A 10,071-nucleotide genomic window follows, 5' to 3' on the forward strand; every position below is an offset into this window, starting at 1 on the left:
AAAAAGGCAACAATGACCGTAATTTACAATGAACGCTAAAACACGTCACAAACGTTGACGTTGAAATAACAAAGTACACGATATAAATTCATATAACTGTACTTTTCATCTCGGTATCAAATCAGGATGCAGGGAAGAAAGTTTACCACCTGGGGGTTATTATTAGACGAGGTTGGACTTCGGTAAGCCTGAAAATGAGGTTGTTACATTTAGACGAATGAAATATGGACTCATTGGTTTGACTGCGCATGCCTATCATAAGACAGTGACAGGACACGTGTAAAGGTTCAGTCCATATGACGGGAAAGGTACCAATTCCAAAAGAGTCTATACATTTCAGATGACACCGGCAAGTTTCCAGAACAAAAATGGCAGGGGACAGGGTTACCTCAGGACCTGAAAGAGGCCTAGCAAAGTCATTTATATTGGGGAAGGGGTACAACTTTCGTGAAAAGGGCACTCGCAGATCCGTGTTACAATGTAGACAGGTTTTTTCTTCAGACACGCTGGTACCATCTTCCAATGGGGGCGCTGTTCAAACAGGACGATCACGCACACTATCGGGCAATAGATGGCGCTCTTCATAGCGTTACAAGGGTGCACTGAACCAATTCAAGCCCCATTGAAAACAGTGTAAAATCAACAAAGTTCAGGGCCAAATAACATGCAAGCCGACATCACTGGGGTTTCTCAAACAAAAATTAAATCATTGTCTTGTACTTCATCTTTTCATTTCTTTTCAATTTTGGGTAGATTAGCCTATTACATTTTTAAATATTCACACCAAAACAAAATCACCTCCCGAAAAGTGATAGTTCCCAAGCCTGCATGTAGCCGTTTTACAAGTGGCATCCTTCCACTTTCTCAGGCAAATAGGACCCATTTTTCAACCGTAATTTTATCAAGCCTGCCCTCAGATGGAAGCCCAAAAAACAGGGAGTTGATCCTTGGCTACATTTACACAATTCCACCGTTTTTTAAAGCCAAACGGTCTCCGTTTTCAAAAGAAACTGTGGGGTCACTTTTTATGCTAATCAGCTTGAGTAGAAATTCTCACTTGAATTAGTTCACTGCACCCACAATTGCGGCGGTCGTGCTAATTTCGTGAACGGCACTAGTAAGAGGCCGCTGGTATAAAAATGCAGCTTGTTTTGTTGTTTGCAAGGGCACTTGTTTAAAACAAAAGGGCACTAAAAAGGCACTTTTTTTAAATGTGGAGGTGGGTTAAAAAGCTGTGAAAAGGGGCACTCGATTGTAAAAGGGCAGTTCAAACAGGTTGGGGAATTCCCCCCCCCCCCCCGGTGCGCTTCTGCCTTGAATCACCTTTGTATCGGAAGAAATTAGCGAATACTATTCAGATTTGGCAAACCAAATGAAATACAACCACCCTGAGGTGCAAGAAAAAGTCACAATTGGTTGTGACTTTTCAACTGAAAAAGTCACAATTGGTTGATATCAAAGAGTCTATCAGAAGGACACGAATTCATAAAGACTTATCAGATACACACGTAATTGTCGTACCAACGAGAACTGACAAGATATAATTTGCAACCAATCACCAACAATATAGATTTTTTCAATTTAAAATTAACCCAAAAGAAAAAAAAAAGGAAAGCGTACAAATTGTTTAAAAATTGTTGTTTTCCCTCCACATTAAAGTTAACGCTCAATGCTTTGCAATTACCACTTGGGGTATTCCAACGTAACAGTTCAAGTAACACACACTAGCAAAGAAAATGAATAATTTTGCTCCCGATCGAGAAGTACTCGTAAAATTGGTTCATTATTCCCTTTGGAATATATTTGATAAGATGAGGTTGTTATACGCATTATGAGTGATTTCATGGTCCACATAAAATACATAATTTGATCAGGGAAGTAATTTGTTTGGGATACAGCATTATTTCAACATCGGTATTTATTTCTTTTACTGAAGTTTAATAAAAGAATCTAAAAATTAATGTGGCCTGACGTTGCGAACTTAGCCAGTTCTTCTTCAGACGCTAAAACGGAAATGGAAATTTACGGAAATTTAATAAAAGAAGTTAAAGAAGAGGGTTTTAACCGATTTAGGGGAAGCTTATAGAATAATTATACGTACGAGACATTTTACAACTTTGGTATTAATTGTAATTGTATAACAGCACTGGATTTATATTGATCTTACAAGTCTAAGCCATTGCCTTACATTGAACCTGTACCTACATAGGGCCTTAACGTTATTTTTACTTGAGCATATATAAAACATAAAGCGCTTTCCAAATTAGCATAAAATTGGGCCTAAAATCAACGAAACAAAGTAATTCAGTTATAAGAAGAATACCCACAACCACAAAATGTATTAAACTGATTCAGAATCCGTCGGGCCACATGTCGGGTTCTGTGAAAAAAAAATGAAATACGAAAGAAAGAAACAACTGATTTAGAAGTTTAAAACGGACATCACGATTGCAGAAATTTACAAAGACAGGGGAAAGATGCAAAATCAGCAGTCGTGCTAAGAATCCCTTTTGATGAAAAGCACGGTTACAAAAATGGTGATCTAAAATATCAGGATCTCCTCAGGAAAAATAAAAGACAAAATTGAGAATCGTGGCAATATATCCTTTGCATTGCAACCGGCTTTGAGGTGCGTGTTTTTGTTCCGCTTGGCTACGCGTGAGTAGACCCCGTTGAGTTGCCCATTTATTTCCTTTGCCCATTTAGTGCCTTTGCCCATTTATTTCCTTTGTCCATTTATTACCTTTGCCCATTAATTCCTTTGCCCATTTAGTACCTTTGCCCATTAAGTACCTTTGCCCATTCATTTTTCGCCCATTTATTACTGAAAAACGACGATTGCTGTTGAATACAAGGGTTTTCACGCGTAGGGATAACTGCAATAATGATAGAAACACGCATGGACATTGCTTCATTTCTTCTTTGTTTTTGCATATTCAAATGATTGTAGCGCAAAGTGTTGCTTAAATTCACGTATATGCGCAGCCTCGTCCACACGGCGAATTGTAGTATGCTTCCATTAGCACAATGGAAAGGGCACGGCCCAATTTCATGACGCTGCCAAGCACACGATTATCTGCTTACGAGCCTCTTTTTGTTTCATGGTGACCGCAAGCGGTAAGCACAGCAAAGGCCACGCTTACCTCAGAGGAAAAAAAGTTGCTTAAGTCAATATCCATGAGCCGCAACCGTATAGTTACCACATCCATGCCACAAAATAGTATTTTAATAATTATATCGTAGTTCTATGTGCACAATATTGTGCTCTAGTAAGCACGACCTATAGCAGTGTGGTTGGCGAAAGCTAATGTATTCCTGTGTATATGTATTTAATGCTTTCAATTTTAAGTTCCCCTTTGCCTGATGATAAAACAGTAAATGTCACCAAGCAACGTGCTGTTTTTATTTTAAAGGGGTAATGTTCAATTTTCATTTAATCGTTTTTAAGTGTCTTTTAATGCCTTTTTTGTTTTGATGCTAATGCAGATTTCTATATTCATAAGCAAAAGTGTGATGTCATATCAGGCAGAAACTTCCAATGTTGAAATTAGTTTGCGCATTAAGTTGCCCGAATTTTAGATATTTTGCAGTGGTAAACTTTCTTTTCTTTAGTGATTCGTTGTTGAGTCAGTTCATAACAGTAAGCCAATGAGCAAACTTTTCTCACAAAAGTTTACAATGAGCACATTTTGGGTACACAATTTCAACAAAATAGCACCTAATATGAACAGTGTCTTACTGAAATGACATCACGGCAACAGCGCCCTCAGTTGTCTGGAATAGCATAGACAGTTTTAAATGTTTACAGAATTATAAGTGCTCTTTTCAGTAATATTAACCAAAAGGGGATGTCAGTTATTTTTTTTAATAAACTTACGAGGATTAGAAAATAGCACAAAATTAGCTCCCAAAAATTGCATTTCATGGGCCCTATTAAATTGATCACCAGAGGTTTTGACACATGGAGTGCCTGTGACAAAGATGACTTTCAGTGAAAAAGAATATATAAATCACTTGATACCTTCACTTACCGTCTTAATGGCGATACTCGATCGGTATATTTCTCTTAATGTTAAATAGTGAAAAACTCCAAAGACTGAATCGCTTATAAAAACCACTCCCAAAGACTGAAAACCACTCCAAAAGTTGTTTGATATATTGAGATCAGGAAAGCGTAACAGAGTAATCAGAAACAAAACAGAAAGATTCAGGAGCAGTGTGTATCCTACTGCAATAAGGGAACTGAATGGAATTAAGTAATCTTACAGTGCAATCGCTTAATCTTTTATGACCTTTGACTTTTTGATGAGTTATTTTATAATTAAATTAATCATGTGGTTGTTTAATGTTTTAAATATAAAGTTCAAAATGTAATTTAAAATTTTTTTTTTTAGGGGATCAGGGGACTGAATGGAATAAGGTCACCTCACAGTGTAATTATTCTTTCGTCTTGTTAACGACTTTTGGTTTTTTTAGGGAGATTTTTGAGGGGAATTTATGTAAAGTATGTGGTATTTTAATGTTTGTAATATAAAGTTTAAATGTATTTTAATGTTTTTTGAGCACGAGAAATCACGACACTTTCCATTGTATACATTGTATATAAAAAGCAAAAAAAAAACAAATCAATCAATCAATCAATTAAAAGGGTAAAATTTTCACTCTTTCGAGGAGCCATAAGGGACTAGTCGAAACAAAGAGTGGTCCCTTATATGGCTACTCGAAAGAGTAGGAAATTTCACTCTTTTGGAGTGGTTTTTATAAGAGATTCACTATTTTGGACAGTAAGTTGTTCACTCTTACATTTAGTGATTAAAAAGGAAGGCATTGGCGTCGGGCCGTATTGCAGTACGTTCCCGCTGGACACCCTGCAGAACATGCTGTAAAAAATATGGGACATATTTAATCGTGAAATAAACCATGGGAAAAAATTATGTTTGACAATTTGTTGAATAGAGGAATTTGACCGAAGTGGCATTGAACCAGTCAGTTTGGTGAACTGAGCTTTAGGATCTAAGAGCACACAGGCAGACAATTACAAACAAGTGACACGTGCAAAACAGGGAATCGCTCATACACAATATTCTGACCAGTAGCTATAAATTGTCAGTGTAAAAATAGCAATTCAACCTGCGATGCAAATCTAACACCATGCCGTGATATCTTTATAGGACATCTCGTCTTAAAGTTTTACACCAGTGGCCCTGCCTAAAACCGTGTTAAAATCTGTTTTGCATTGTTCTTTGAAAATATTTTTTAATAAAAATTGGAAAAATAGCTTATTCCTATAGCTTATTGACATTACAATTATTTTTGTTCTTTTTGACTCCTGATTTGCCGCTTTCGTTTCTCTCGTACCGAAGACCATGCACAAAATTCATGAAGAAATGGACTTACATGTGTAGCGACCTTCCAGTTGCTCCAGCAGTTCCATCTCACGCTCTGCGTGGAATTAATTGATAGGAACAAACATTGTATAAGAATGTGATATTGAGTCATTGGTTGAGTAATATTCATGTGACGTTCTTCAGAAGTTGGTACATTGAGACCACTGTATTCCTATGAAAGGCCCTAGAGTTATAAAACGAGGCCCGCACTGCTCTACTTTGCGTAAAACCAAGGCCGCGCATCTTGCCTGCTTTCGCGATTATCGTGTAAAGGTTCCAATGATGCATCTATGACACATGTTTGGTTCCAATTGGACTTCAACTGTTCAAATGAGATCACTTTTACATTTTCGGCCTATTTTACAACTTGACCTCAGACGACCTTTGACCTTGGTATGTGACCTTTGACATCACCATCATATGAATATTGCCATGTTGCTTTATTATGATCCAAGTTTGGCTCCAATTGGACTTCAACTGTTCATATATGAGATCAGTTTCACATTTTCAACCTTTTTTACAACTTGACCTCAGATGACCTTTGAACTTGGTGTGTGACCTTTGACATCATTATCATATGATAGTTCCCATCTTGAAAATATATGATTTAAGTTTGATTTCAATGGGACTTCAACAAATTGCCACATTCATACTACTTACAGTACATACTACATACGAACAGACATGGTGATTGCATAAAATCAGGCACATGTTTAACTGTCAAACTATGGGGAAAATGATGTCCGACAATTGGTTGAATAGACGAATTTGACTGAAGTAGCATTGAACCAGTCAGCTTGGCGAACTTAGCTTGAGGATCTAGGAGCACACAGGCAGAAAATTACAAACAATTAATTGTGTTATGCCCGACTCCTAGTTTTCGCCGCATCTGTTTATCTTTACTGAAAAGCATGCATAAAGTTAACTGAGAAATTGACTTACCTATACGAGCTTCCATTTCATCCATCAGTGTCATCTCACGCTCTACGTGGTATGATAGGAACAAAAATTATATAAGAATGTGACTTTTTATTGGTTGAGTAATATTCACGCGACGTACTGCAGAAGTTGGTGCATGATGACCTCAGTGTGTATTTAGTCGTTAACCTGTATTGAATCCTGAACCTGTGAAAGGCCCTAGAGTTTTGAAGCGAGGACCGCAATGCTCTTCAATGAGTAGAGGATTGAAATAAAGCAAGGTCTCTGCCATACACAATAATGCTCAGTGCAATGAGCCTCGGATTGGCTGCTGATGTAGACACCGTCCTTACTGCACTTACTTTCAGCGTCCTTTGCAGGAAAGGCATCTACTGCAGATCAGAAAAGGCCACAGCCAGACACACCAAAAGCATCACAATGGTAAAGGTTTTCATCTTGCCTAACAAACTGGGGAAAAAAAGAAAATCATTTGTAGCTTTTTGCTATCATGTCAGAATCTTGGAAACAAAACAATCAATAAACTAAATTTAACGTGAAAGAACGTGCTGAAGTTTTGCTAATTAAGGCATATATAATTTCAACGGAGAGCTGCACTTACGTTAACGTTGAAGTGGATATCTGTATTCTCTCACTGACTTCTCTTGGTTGTATGTTGATCGAAGGTATGAGGTGTGTCGAAGTGATAGCTCCACTGACGGTGACTCCACGATTACCCAATAGGAATTCAGAGGAAAGTTGGGATGCTCCACTATGCAGAAGGGATATTTTTTCATAATGTTCCATCATTGGCAAAGTGCCAATTCTCTTTTTGATTTCCTGGTCATTCCTTTTTATGTAGGCTTATAATCTATACTGGGATAGCTTAGCGCTTAAGTAGTTTATTCGTGTGCTGTCATCGGTTTTGGAAGTCCGTCTGCGGTGTTTTTATTTGCAGCAAACATCGTCTATGCCATGATTATTCAGCTGGCTCGATGTTTATTCATAAGAAAAAAATAATGACGTCACAGTTGCTATCACTCAGTCAGCATTGCAAAGAACGACTTTCGTCAAGCTGCCACAGTGGCCAAGTGGAATGAACTATGGATAGCAAAATCTGTGTTTGGAGCCACATACGTGCATTTTCATCGAATAATTCTTGGCCACTTTACATTTAATTTTAGAGCAAAAGCTTATCAGCCCGTGTACTTCAGAACGACAATCATAAATTCAATACATACATGTACATGTACATGCTGCTCAACAGCGTGGAACATGAAAGTCAGAAAGAGACGCCAACACTTGAAAACTGTTCCAGTTGTGTGCGTGTGTTTAACGGCACACTGTGGTATTTTTGTAGGCCACCTTTTTTTCGCAGGCCCTTATATGCATAGTGCCTACTGGGTAACTGGGCATGGGACTAAGTCGTTGATTGGTCAATTTGGATGCCCTGTTTTTGTAATACAATAACGGCAACTTCGCTCCCAGGGTATCGAGCAGTACGCTCCCACCACTACCTGCTGTCTCACCCTGGTATAGGATCATTTGTACATTATTTGCATCACAAAGATAGTAAGTGGTCATGTAACTTTGTTTGACTTTGAACGACACTGTCGGGACGTATCCGCACGCACGGTGTGCCTTGCATGGGTCTTTCGTAGTGTTGTCGTATTACGAAACCGTGTGAGCCAAATTGGCCAATCAACAGCTAGCACATTTCTGATCGAAATGACGTCACAGTTTATAAAGTCGACTCCGATTGGCCAGCGCGTCGGGAATCATAAAATTGTATTTTTGTTGGGCTTATATCGTGAGTTGTGCATACAAACTCTAAAAGTTTAAACTGAACCGGGAAAGTCAGTGCATATCATAACGACCAAAATTGTAAATCTGCAAGTTGGCTGAAAACAGAATTGTGGCGACAACAAACCAGGTTTTGAAATGAGGTCAATTTACAGAGAAAAAAACAGAGCTATATGCTTTAGAATTCTGACAACAAAGTCCCATCGCTCACCCTGGCAAATTGTGTTCGTAGACTCACTCACTACCAATATGCCCATGTGTCCCTCTGTATTTTTATATGATTCCCCAATAGGTGATTTATGAACTGCGACTACGAGGTGTTCATTAACCCCAGGGACAATAATCTGAAACGAAAGACGCCGGCGATCGATTTTACCCAGGGCTTAGTTCAAAGGGTTATGCGATCAGCAAACAAAATATATCAGGCAACAAAACCAAGCATTACCCCAGACAGGATATCTGCAAAGTTGTTTGGGAGCTTTCACATCAGTAAATAGGCAATCGAATTTTCACTTTTGATTTGATTGCACTTTTGCACGCAATCTAGCTGCAAGCGAAGCTGGCAAGCTTGCGGCAAGCTTGCGTTTGTACTTGCTTCATGGGAAATCAAGCTTAACTTTCTAGGGTAGGTTGTTCGCAACAAACAGGCTGGGGCTGGTAGCCAGGGTTTTGTAGCCTATGGAATAGCCATTCCGGCAGAACTAAAGTCACCCTCAAAGGATTTTAAAATAATCTTGCAATGTAGCAAAACATAATTCCCCATTACATCATTGACTTTAATTTTGCAACATGAATTTCTATGGCCGTACATATTTGTATTAATGTGTTGCATGAAAATCTTTTTTGTTTTGTTTAATAAACTACAAGATGGAATTTTGCGTCGGGGTGATGTAAATCAAATTAGGTTTTTGCCCTTCACCGACGTATGAACACTGCATACTCAGTGTGTTACCTCCCGGTGAACGTTGAAACAAAACCACTCGGGTGGGACTCGAGCTCACGACCTCCTGCTTTCTAGTGTTAGTAGACGTCTTACCACTAAGCTAACGCGCTAACGGGGTCGGTTGGCTGATTCGAATCTGATGTACGAGTGTTTTTTGGAAGAATTTGAAATTTGGGCAACGTCACACTTTTGTCCCCAAGTTCATGGAATGACCCATATAACGACCAGCATTGCAAATCCGGCAGTATGGCTTTAAATATAATTCCGACAACTACAAGTTCCATCGCCCGCGCTCAAAGGGCAACTAAGTTTTTGTTGGTAGACTGTAGAATACCCACAATGCCTCTTTTGTCCCTCTGCATTTTTATTTGATTCGCCAATGGGTTATTTACGAAGTGTTCTTTATCCCCAGGGTTCAGCTAAAAGGATCCTAGTAGCCTCCCTGCATGTCAAATTCAATTGTCTGTTCACGTTTGTGCAAGCTCCCAAACAGCTTTTCAGAAATCCTGTCTGGGGTGTACATGTACTTTGTTTTGCTGCGCTGCTATTGCATTATTTTATTTGCTGTTTAATCGTCCGAAGTCAGATATGCCCTACATATTATTTTTTTTCACAGCATAAACACTTAACATATAGACTTGGAGCTTGAAAAGTTTGCGTTTTAAAGATTAAAGTTGATAATTAAATAACGATAAAAGGGTATTAAAGTTCGACTTCGTAAAGGTCAACATGCAGAGGTCAATTATAAAACTTTCCCAGATCTGATCATCACATATTGTATGAAGACCTGTGACGTAGGCCTGCATCATAAGAAAGTGGGATTTTCAAGAAAAATAGGTATTCAGAATTCTGTTCAAGATCAACCTTCTCACTTTTTAAGGCACTTCATTAACTCGATACTCTACATGCAGAACATAATACACCTTCGTAATGTGAGGCCTGGTCTACGGTTCTCAGCTCTCACACTCCATGCATGTACCCATATCCCGCCTTGAAAGTAGTGTTGGTGTTTTTGCTGGTCCC

The 10,071-nt window shown here is 38.6% G+C and overlaps 1 long non-coding RNA gene across 1 annotated transcript; it reads right to left on the reverse strand.

Moving 5' to 3' along the window:
* Positions 1 to 2,101: 2,101 nt before the first annotated feature.
* LOC119733457 lies at positions 2,102 to 6,704 on the reverse strand. Its single transcript, XR_005271833.1, has 5 exons — positions 6,668 to 6,704; positions 6,330 to 6,371; positions 5,398 to 5,442; positions 4,804 to 4,880; positions 2,102 to 2,380 (listed from the first exon to the last, which is right to left on the reverse strand). It is a non-coding gene; the product is annotated as an uncharacterized LOC119733457 (long non-coding RNA).
* Between the last annotated feature and the right edge of the window lie 3,367 nt (positions 6,705 to 10,071).

This window comes from Patiria miniata, unplaced genomic scaffold (assembly GCF_015706575.1).
Source record: "Patiria miniata isolate m_02_andy unplaced genomic scaffold, ASM1570657v1 HiC_scaffold_25, whole genome shotgun sequence".
Taxonomy (NCBI): Eukaryota; Metazoa; Echinodermata; class Asteroidea; order Valvatida; family Asterinidae; genus Patiria; species Patiria miniata.